This window comes from Acomys russatus, chromosome 6 (assembly GCF_903995435.1).
Source record: "Acomys russatus chromosome 6, mAcoRus1.1, whole genome shotgun sequence".
NCBI lineage: Eukaryota > Metazoa > Chordata > Mammalia > Rodentia > Muridae > Acomys > Acomys russatus.
In genome coordinates, this window is record NC_067142.1 from 78,578,292 (window position 1) to 78,588,307 (window position 10,016).

At 42.5% G+C, this 10,016-nt stretch overlaps 1 non-coding gene across 1 annotated transcript; it reads left to right on the forward strand.

Moving 5' to 3' along the window:
• Window positions 1-342: 342 nt before the first annotated feature.
• On the forward strand, window positions 343-449 carry LOC127191245 (U6 spliceosomal RNA). The gene has a single exon (XR_007830861.1). It is a non-coding gene; the product is annotated as a U6 spliceosomal RNA (small nuclear RNA).
• The last annotated feature ends 9,567 nt before the right edge of the window (window positions 450-10,016 follow it).

The following is a 10,016-nucleotide window of genomic DNA, read 5'->3' on the forward strand; positions in this document are numbered from 1 at the left end:
CTCTCGCTGTGATCTTCAGCACTCAGGCAAGCATACACACATGTGCTCTCACACACACATACTTATGCATATGCACACACACATGCAGGCAACACGCATGCACTGATACACACACATACATGCACATGCAAATATATATACACACATGCATACATACACACATGCAAATATATATACATACATACATATACGCACACACAAAAATACACAAAGACATCTTACTTTAGGGAAAGGATGTCTTCAATGTCTAGCTTAATAAAAAGACATTTGGATTTTCAAATTTGCTTCTGAATCAAAGTTACATTGTTATATTTCCTGTAGCCTTGGAGAAAAGTAAGAGTGGTGCTCGCTTCGGCAGCACATATACTAAAATTGGAACGATACAGAGAAGATTAGCATGGCCCCTGCGCAAGGATGACACGCAAATTCGTGAAGCGTTCCATATTTTTAACAAAATATTCCATGACAAAAACAAATTCAAACAGTACCTATCCACAAACCCAGCTTTACAGAAGGTACTAGAAGGAAAACTCCATCCCAAAGGGTCAAGCTACAACCAAAACTACCCAGGAAATAGATAACTATCCCATGGCAAAAACACAACTACACAAACGCTCGACTGGAAACAACATCAAAATTAAGACTCTTAACAGTCACTGGTCATTAATATCTCTCAACATCAATGGCCTCAATTCTCCAATAAAAAGACACAGACTAACTGAATGGGTACATAAACAAGATCCAACATTCTTCTGCATCCAAGAAACACATCTCACCCATAATGAAAGGCATTACCTCAGGGTAAAAGGTTGGAAAAAAATTTTCCAAGCAAATGGTCACAAGAAGCAAGCAGGTGTAGCCATTTTAGTATCGAACAAAATAGACTTTCAACCAAAATTAATCAAAAGGGATGAGGAAGGACACTTCATACTCGTCAAAGGTAAAGTCAACCAAGATGACATCACAATTCTGAACATCTATGCTCCCAATACAAGGGCACCCACATTTGTAAAAGATCTCCTAAAAAAGCTTAAACCACACATCGATCCCCACACAATAATAGTGGGAGACTTCAACACCCCACTCTCACTGAAGGATAAGTCATTGAAACAGAAACTAAGCCGAGAAATAACATCATTAACCAATGCCATGGGTCAAATGGATCTAACAGATATCTATAGAACCTTTCACCCAAACAAGAAAGAATACACCTTCTTCTCTGCACCCCATGGAACCTTCTCCAAAATTGATCACATCGTAGGTCACAAAGCAAGTCTCAATAGATACAAGAGGATTGAAATAATACCTTGTATCCTATCAGATCACCATGCTCTTAGGCTGCAATTCAACAACAACAGAAATAACAAAAAGCCTACACGTACGTGGAAACTAAACAACTCTCTGCTAAATGACACCTGGGTCAGGGAAGAAATAAAGAAAGAAATCAAGGAGTTTCTGAAATTCAATGAAAATGAAGAAACAACATACCCAAATTTGTGGGATACATTGAAAGCAGTGCTAAGAGGAAAATTCATAGCACTAAGTGCCTTTAAAAAGAAATTAGAAACATCGCACATAAGCATCTTAACAACACAACTGGAAGCCCTAGAAAAAAAAGAAGCAGAAACACCCAAGAGGAGTAGACGCCTGGAAATAATCAAACTCAGGGCTGAAATTAACAAGTTAGAAACTAAGAAAACAGTCCAAAGAATCAACAAAACCAAAAGCTGGTTCTTTGAGAAAATCAACAAGATAGACAGACCATTAGCCAAACTAACTAAAAGGCAGAGAGACAGTATTGAAATCAACAAAATCAGAAATGAAAAAGGAGACATAACAACAGACACTGAAGAAATTCAAAGAATCATAAGATCCTACTTTGAAGGCATATATGCCACAAAATTTGAAAATCTAAGGGAAATGGACAATTTTCTTGAACAATTTCACTTGCCAAAGTTGAATGAAGAACAGATAAACAAGCTAAATAGTCCCATTTCCCCTACAGAAATAGAAGCAATCATCGATGGTCTCCCAACCAAAAAAAGCCCAGGGCCAGATGGTTTCAGTGCAGAATTCTACCAGACCTTTAAAGGCGAGCTAATACCGATACTCTTCAAGCTACTCCAAAAGATAGAAATGGATGGAAAATTACCAAATTCATTCTATGAGGCCATAGTCTCATTGATACCTAAACCTCACAAAGACTCAACAAAGAAAGAGAATTTCAGACCAATTTCTCTTATGAACATAGATGCAAAAATACTAAATAAAATACTTGCAAAACGAATACAGGAACACATCAAAGATATCATTCATCATGACCAAGTAGGCTTCATTCCAGGCATGCAGGGATGGTTTAATATCTGGAAATCCATTAATGTAATCCACCACATAAACAAACTGAAAATAAAAAACCACATGATCATCTCCTTGGATGCAGAGAAAGCATTTGATAAAATTCAACACCCATTCATGTTTAAAGTTTTAGAGAGATCGGGGATACAAGGCACTTTCCTCAACATAATAAAGGCTATATACAGCAAGCCAATAGCCAAAATCAAAGTAAATGGTGAGATACTCAAGGAAATTCCTCTAAAATCGGGAACAAGGCAAGGCTGCCCACTCTCTCCATATCTCTTCAATATAGTACTCGAAGTTCTAGCCAGAGCAATAAGACAACAAAAGGAGATCAAGGGTATCCAAATGGGAAAGGAGGAAGTCAAATTATCCCTCTTTGCAGATGATATGATAGTGTACATAAGTGACCCTCAAAATTCCACCAGAGAACTCCTACAGCTGATAAACACCTTCAGCAAATTGGCTGGATACAAAATTAACTCAAAAAAGTCTGTAGCCTTCCTAAACACAAATGACAAGCTTGCAGAGGAAGAAATTAGGAAAACCACACCCTTCACATTAGCCTCAAGCAATATAAAATATCTAGGAGTTACCCTAACTAAGCAAGTGAAGGACTTGTATGAAAAAAATTTCAAAACTCTGAAGAAAGAGATTGAAGATGACCTGAGAAGATGGCATGATCTTCCTTGCTCATGGATCGGGAGAATTAACATAGTAAAAATGGCCATCCTACCAAAAGCAATCTACAGATTCAATGCAATCCCTATCAAAATACCTACACAATTTTTTAAAGACATTGAAAGTTCAATTCTGAACTTCATATGGAAAAACAAAAACAAAAAACAAAAAACCTTGTACAATAAAAGGTGCTCTGGAGGAATCTCCATACCTGATCTCAAACTGTACTATAAAGCAATAGTAATTAAAACAGCATGGTACTGGCACAGCAACAGGCTGGTTGATCAGTGGAATCGAATCGAAGACCCAGATATGAATCCACACACATATGGTCACTTGATTTTTGACAAAGAAGCCAAATCCATTCAATGGAAAAAGGATAGCATCTTCAACAAATGGTGCTGGTCTAACTGGAGGTCTATGTGTAAAAAAATGAAACTGGACCCATATTTGTCACCTTGCACAAAACTCAAATCCAAGTGGATTAAAGACCTCAACATAAAACCAGAGACACTAAGCCACTTAGAAGAAAAAGTGGGAAAGAGCCTGGAACATATTGGCACAGGAGACAATTTCCTGAACAGAACACCAACGGCCCAGGCCTTAATGTCAACCATTAATAAATGGGACCTCATGAGGCTGAGAAGCTTCTGTAAGGCAGGAGACACTGTCAAGAGAACAAAGCGACAGCCTACAGACTGGGAAAAGATCTTCACCAACCCTACATCTGACAAAGGTCTCATATCCAAAATATATAAAGAACTCAAGAAATTAAACACCACCAAACCGAATAACCCAATTGAGAAATGGGGCTTGGAACTAAACAGAGAATTCTCAACAGAGGAGTATCAAATGGCTGAGAAACACTTAAAGAAATGCTCAACCTCCTTAGTCATCAGGGAAATGCAAATCAAAACAACTCTGAGATTCCATCTTACACCCATCAGAATGGCTAAGATCAAAAACTCAAGTGACACCACATGCTGGCGAGGATGTGGGGAGAGAGGAACACTCCTTCATTGCTGGTGGGAATGCAAACTAGTACAGCCACTTTAGAAATCTATCTGGTGCTATCTCAGAAAAATGGGAATAGGGCTTCCTCAAGACCCAGCTATCCCACTCCTTGGAATATACCCAGAAGATGCTCCAGCACACAACAAGAAAATTTGCTCAACCATGTTCATAGCAGCCTTATTCATAATAGCCAGAACATGGAAACAGCCTAAGTGTCCCTCAGTAGAAGAGTGGATAAAGAAATTGTGGTACATATACACTATGGAATACTACTCAGCTATTAAAAACAAGGAATTCCCGAAATTTGTGGATAAATGGATTGAGCTAGAAATGATCATAATGAGTGAGTTAACCCAGAAGCAGAAAGAATCAAATGGTATATACTCACTTATATCTGCATACTAGCCCAAGGGGCATGTCCCACGAAAGCCTTCACTTACCAGGAAACTGGGACAGAGGGGAAGGCATCCTATTGGGACTCTAAATGAGAGACGCATGGGAGAATAGCAAAATAAAAGGATACAGAGGGTCCTAGAAATCTACAAGTAGAACAATATGATAGGCAGATTTGAGCCCAGGGGTCCCGCTCAAACTAAGGCACCAGCCAAGGACAATACAGGAGGTAAACTTTAAACCCCTACCCAGATCTAGCCAATGGTCAGAATATTCTCCACAGTTGAGTGGAGAGTGTGATACGACTTTCTCACATACTCTGGTGCCTCACATTTGACCATGTCCCCTGGAGGGGGAGACCTGGTGGCACTCAGAGGAAGGACAGCAAGTAGCCAAGAAGAGACTTGATACCCTATGAGAATATACAGGGGGACGTAATCCCCCTCAGGAACAGTCATAGGGGAGGGGAATAATGGAAAAATGGGGGTGGGGGGGGAGAAATGGGAGGATACAAGGGATGGGATAAACATTGAGATGTAACAAGAATAAATTAATAAAAAAAAAAAAGAATAAAAAAAAAAAAAAGAAAAGTAAGAGTGTAAAATTATTGAATAGTCCTCAAGAGCACAGAAAATGTTGCAGTACGTTTGTGAATTATGAACCCACTTGACCTCATGGACATTCTGAAAAGCATCTTGGGGACTTCCAGGGTTACACTTCAGGAGCCTTTAAAGGGCGTGCTATATTTACAGGCAGCCTTAAGGGAGGCAGAGCTAACTTAGTAACAGCAATCAGCAGGATCGCAGCTTTGGCCTAACAGGGGGAGGGGCGGGTGTGAAAGGAAAGAAGGCAGTTTGATGAGAATGGCTCAGATTTTGATTTGTGCAGTAAAGCCTGAAGAGACATGCATAGCTTTTAACTGTAGAATTCTATGTGTTTTAGTCACATGCACAGACTCAATCAATACATTCAAACTAAGCCAAATGGCAAGATAAAGGGAAACTGGACAAGTAGAAGCAACACGGTTGGCACATTTGGTGCAATGGCAAAGATTTACCCGTAAGCCTTTTTGTTCTGTCAGTGACCCTGAGGCTTCAGGCACACTAAGCGCTAAGATACAACTCATGAGGTTCTTTTATCTTTGTGTGACAGAAGCTTATGTAGCCCAGGTCACCTTTGAATTGGCACCTTCCTGCCCCCACCTTTGGAGTGCTCAGATTATGGACATGAGAGTTTCCTCAGCACTATTGTTGTTATTATCATAATTAGTTAGTTAATTAATTGATTAATTTGAGATGCAGTTTCACTAAATTGTTCCAGGTGGCCTGTTTCTTATACCCATATGCCTCCACTTCTCAATCAGTGCAAATTCCATGCATGCACTAGAAAGTCCAGGTCACTTTTTTTTTTTTAACCTTAAATTTGTTTGTATAAACTTACTCTTTTTTCTTTATCTTTTTCTTTTTTCTTTTTACTTATTTATTGGTTTTTCTTTTTGTTTTTTCAAGACAGGGTTTCTCTGTGTAGCCTTGGCTGTCCTGGACTTGCTTTGTAGACCAGGCTGGCCTCGAACTCACGGAGATCCACCTGCCTCTGCCTCCCTGAGTGCTGGGATTACAGCACCCGGCTCAAATTTATCTTAACTATTCTCATGAAGTAAAATTTTTTGACAAATGATGCCCTAAGATTTCCGCCCAGTTGGTTTGTGGCTCTATCTGGGATATTTAGACAAAGTTACAGAATGCACAGACATCATCATAATGCATGTGAAAGTAGACTCTTTTTCCTTCCGAATAGAAAGCTCTGAAGGCCTGGGTCTCTCTGAGATTCCACAAGGAGGAAGTTTTAGGTTGCCATCAGCAGCCAGGAAATAGAGCCTACCTGACAGCAGCCCCACCCCCCTACGCACCCCCACCACACTCTCTTCTCTCCCGCCTACCCCCTATCCCCCCCCCACACACACACCAGTTGCCTCATTAACAGTTTCCCAAGATGCTTCCCCTGGGAATCTGCCCCCTTTCTTGGGTAACTTGGGTGACTTGGAGCAAAGGACTCCTGGAAGGCCCTGGTCTCCAGGTGGCCCCTGATGGCATCGGCTTGCTAACTCCGGACCCTGTTAGTTCCTTAAGTGGGGAGTTATCGGAAAGGCTGTGCTCCTCTGGATAGCACGGAGTGTTAAGAGCACACTAGCCGTTCATCTTTCAAAGATGACCTGGGAGAGAGAAATGGATCCCTGAGGGCAACTCAAAGGAGAAAACTTACAAGTGTTTGCGGAGGACATTATGAATTTTATTGCATCCCCCCCCCCCCCCCCCGTTTTGGTTATTTTTTCATTATTTCAAAGGAAATGCGTGTGTGCACGCGCACACACACACGCGGGGAATCATGGTGTGGTGCTACATGAAACCATCTCCCCACCCTTTGTTTGTCTTTCCAGGACAGCATGGCTTGGTCCCCGAGGTGTGTTTTGCTACAGAATAAATTTACAAGCCAAGCTGCTCAGAGATTCCCTAGGGACCTGCTGTTTTCAGAGAACATTCCAGGGACTACGGGAAGTACCAGAGACAGTCCTTGCCTCTGGGTGGTCACTAGCTCTGCTTCCAGAAGGAGTAATGCTCATGGGTTCTAGCATATTCCATATAATTGGACACTAACACAGCCTACTCAGTGGGAGGTGGGAGTCTTTGCTAGTGACCCGTGAGAGGTGCGTGGCTGGGAAAGGTCTTTGTCCCAAGCAGGGCACTATCTAGCCCAAAAGTGAGTAATTACCTGCATTTAAAAAAAATCTACATGATAGCTTGCTTTAAATTAACAGATGAGTAAAGTATAAAATCTTAACAGGTAGGTGCTTGGCACTACAATTTCATATCTAACTTCTTTTAAACAACACAATGTTTTCAAATGTTAAAAAGTCAAATTATATTCCAAACTTCAAAATAAAAGTGTTCAGCTTCAGGGACTCCCTCAGTTCGGTATCCAGAAAATTAATTCGAAGGAAATGTAGGGATCGTTAAAGAATTGGATGCCGTCTAGAGCAGGGATGCCTCTGACATCTTCAGACTGAGAAATAAAAGGAGTGATGACTGTTGTCTTCTTCTCTTATTTCCCAACACTGGGCCAGCTTATCAAAAGGCAGGAGTCACATGGGGCATCAGTGGAGTGTGCCTGGGGCATCAGTGTGCCTGGGGCATCAATGGAGTGTCACCACAGTAAATCTCTCAGTAGGCCAGGCCTGGCTGCTGAACCCTCAACTTCACCTCCATGTGGAGAGAGCACATTGCTGGGCTAAAAAATAAATGTTCAGGTTAAGCCCAGCTCATCCTCAAATATACATAACCGGCACCTGAATGCATGCGGAAGACTTGGGTCTTTCTGCAGTTTCAAGCAGGGTTTCATTTCTCCTTGGGAATGACCTCATCTAACAAATGTGGTTCCATACGGGGAGGGCAGTCACAAAGATTGCTAAACACATTCTCACGGGAGTGGATTTGTGTCGGTAGCAAAGCCTGTGTCTTCTCTTGGAGGCCTTTGCCACCCTTTCCAACATGCTCTTGCACGTTCCAACATGCTCTTGCACGTTCCAACATGTTCTAGATGGATAGAGCACGTAAGGTGAGGTGATGAATAGATCTCCGTCCGTACATGTTCTGTTTTACATACACCTCTGATCTACTCACCTCTGTGGGGGTGTCTTCCTAGAAGCTAATTAATTTAGCGATCTTCAGCACTTGGGTGCAAACTGATGCACTGTCTACTTTCAGACTCATGCTGACTAGCTATTGTTTGTTCCTGACCACATTTGTCAAGGCAAAGGGGAAATCTTGGCATGACAGTATTTCCCAGAATCTGCATATAATAGCCGATTCCAGGACCTATAGGAGTGGTTTTCATAGATCTCTCCAGAGACCCCTGTGACTCTGGCCTCCTTGTTTTTCCTCAGAATCACCCACCCAATCTTACTTACTTTCATGTCTTCACCTACTGCCTAACAGGACAGCTATGCTAACATGAAAGGCCCCAACACACACAGTGCTAGCCAGCCTAGAGGCATGAAAAGGCACCATGGGAACATAAAGAGGAAATTAAGTCAGCCTAGGCATTGGCCACGATAAGGCTTAGTGAGGAAGATGACATTTGCTCCAGGCCATGGCTGATGGGTAGGAGTTCATGAAATCCATAGGAGAAGCCAGACACCTTAGCAGGGCCCTGAAGAATGTGGCCCTGTCTCACCTGAATGAGAAGCAGAAGAGAGTGGCTAGAAGAGCGGAGCCTAAATAGAAGGCCTAGAGCGTCACAGCACAAAGAATCATTAATCAAGTAATCTATGGATGAGTCTAATTAACTAAAATAATATAAAGTCTTTTCATTGTATTCATTACAATTAAGCAATCAAGGTCAGAAAAAAACCTGTCTCAAACTCATTTGTTATTATTATTTTTTAAGTTGATTTACTTTAAGCCCCATTGCAGCTTCCCTTCCCTCATCTCCTCCCAGTTCCTCCCTCTTGCCTCCACTCTTTCCTTTTCTCCACGGAAAAGGAGAAGCCTTCCAAGGACATCAACACACTTTGTCCTACCAAGTTCCTATAGGACTAAGCACATCTGTTGTCATTGTGGCTGGACAAGGCAGCCCAGTTAGGGGACAGGGCACCAAAAGCAGGCAACAGAGTTAGAGACAGCCCCAGCTCCTGCCGTTAGGAGTTTCGAGCTGCACAACTGTTGCACAGGTTCGGGGGGCCTAGATCTGTCCCATGTGTGCTTTCTGTTTGGCCCTTCAGTCTCTGTGCCCTTATGGGCCAAGATTAGATGATTTTATGGGTTTTCTTGTAGTATCCTTGATCTCTCTGGCTCCTTCAATCCTTTCTCCCCCTCTTCCACAGGACTCCCCAAGCTCTGCCTAATGTTTGGCATGGGTCCCAACATCTGCTTCCATTAATTGCTAGGCGAAGCTCCTCAGATGACAGTTATGCTAGGCGCCTGTCTTGTCAGGGGTGGGCTCTTCCTCAAGGCATGGGTCTTAAATCTGGGCCAGTCACTGGTTGGCCATTCTCTCAATTTCTGCTCCATTTTTACCCAGCAGGACAAATTGTGGGCCAGAGGTTTTGTGGCTGGGATGGTGTCCCAATCCCTCCAGTGGAAGTCTTTGCTGGTTAAAGGAGATGGCTAGTTCAGCCTACATATTTCCCATTACTAGGAGTCTTAGCTGGGGTCACCCTCGTAGATTCCTGGGAATTTCCATTTCCGTAGGTTTCTAGCTTGTCTCAGCCATCCCCCTCCCCCTGCCCCCACCACAGATAACAGTTCTTTCACTCAGTCTCTCCTTCTGTCCTCCCCTGACTTGATCCCTCCTGCTCCCATCCCCAAGCCTCCCCCACCTATCCCAATGTCTGTTCTACTTCCCTTTCTCAGTGAGATTCAAGCGTCCTCTTGTCTCCAACTCTTAACTCCAAACAACACCATGCAAGCAAGGCAATTCATAAGAACAAAGTCCCCACTCTTTAAGGGTGAAAGTGCTGGAACCCAGCAGAAAGTATGGGCAAGGTATCCTCTGGTCCCCACCTCCTGGGCTGCTAA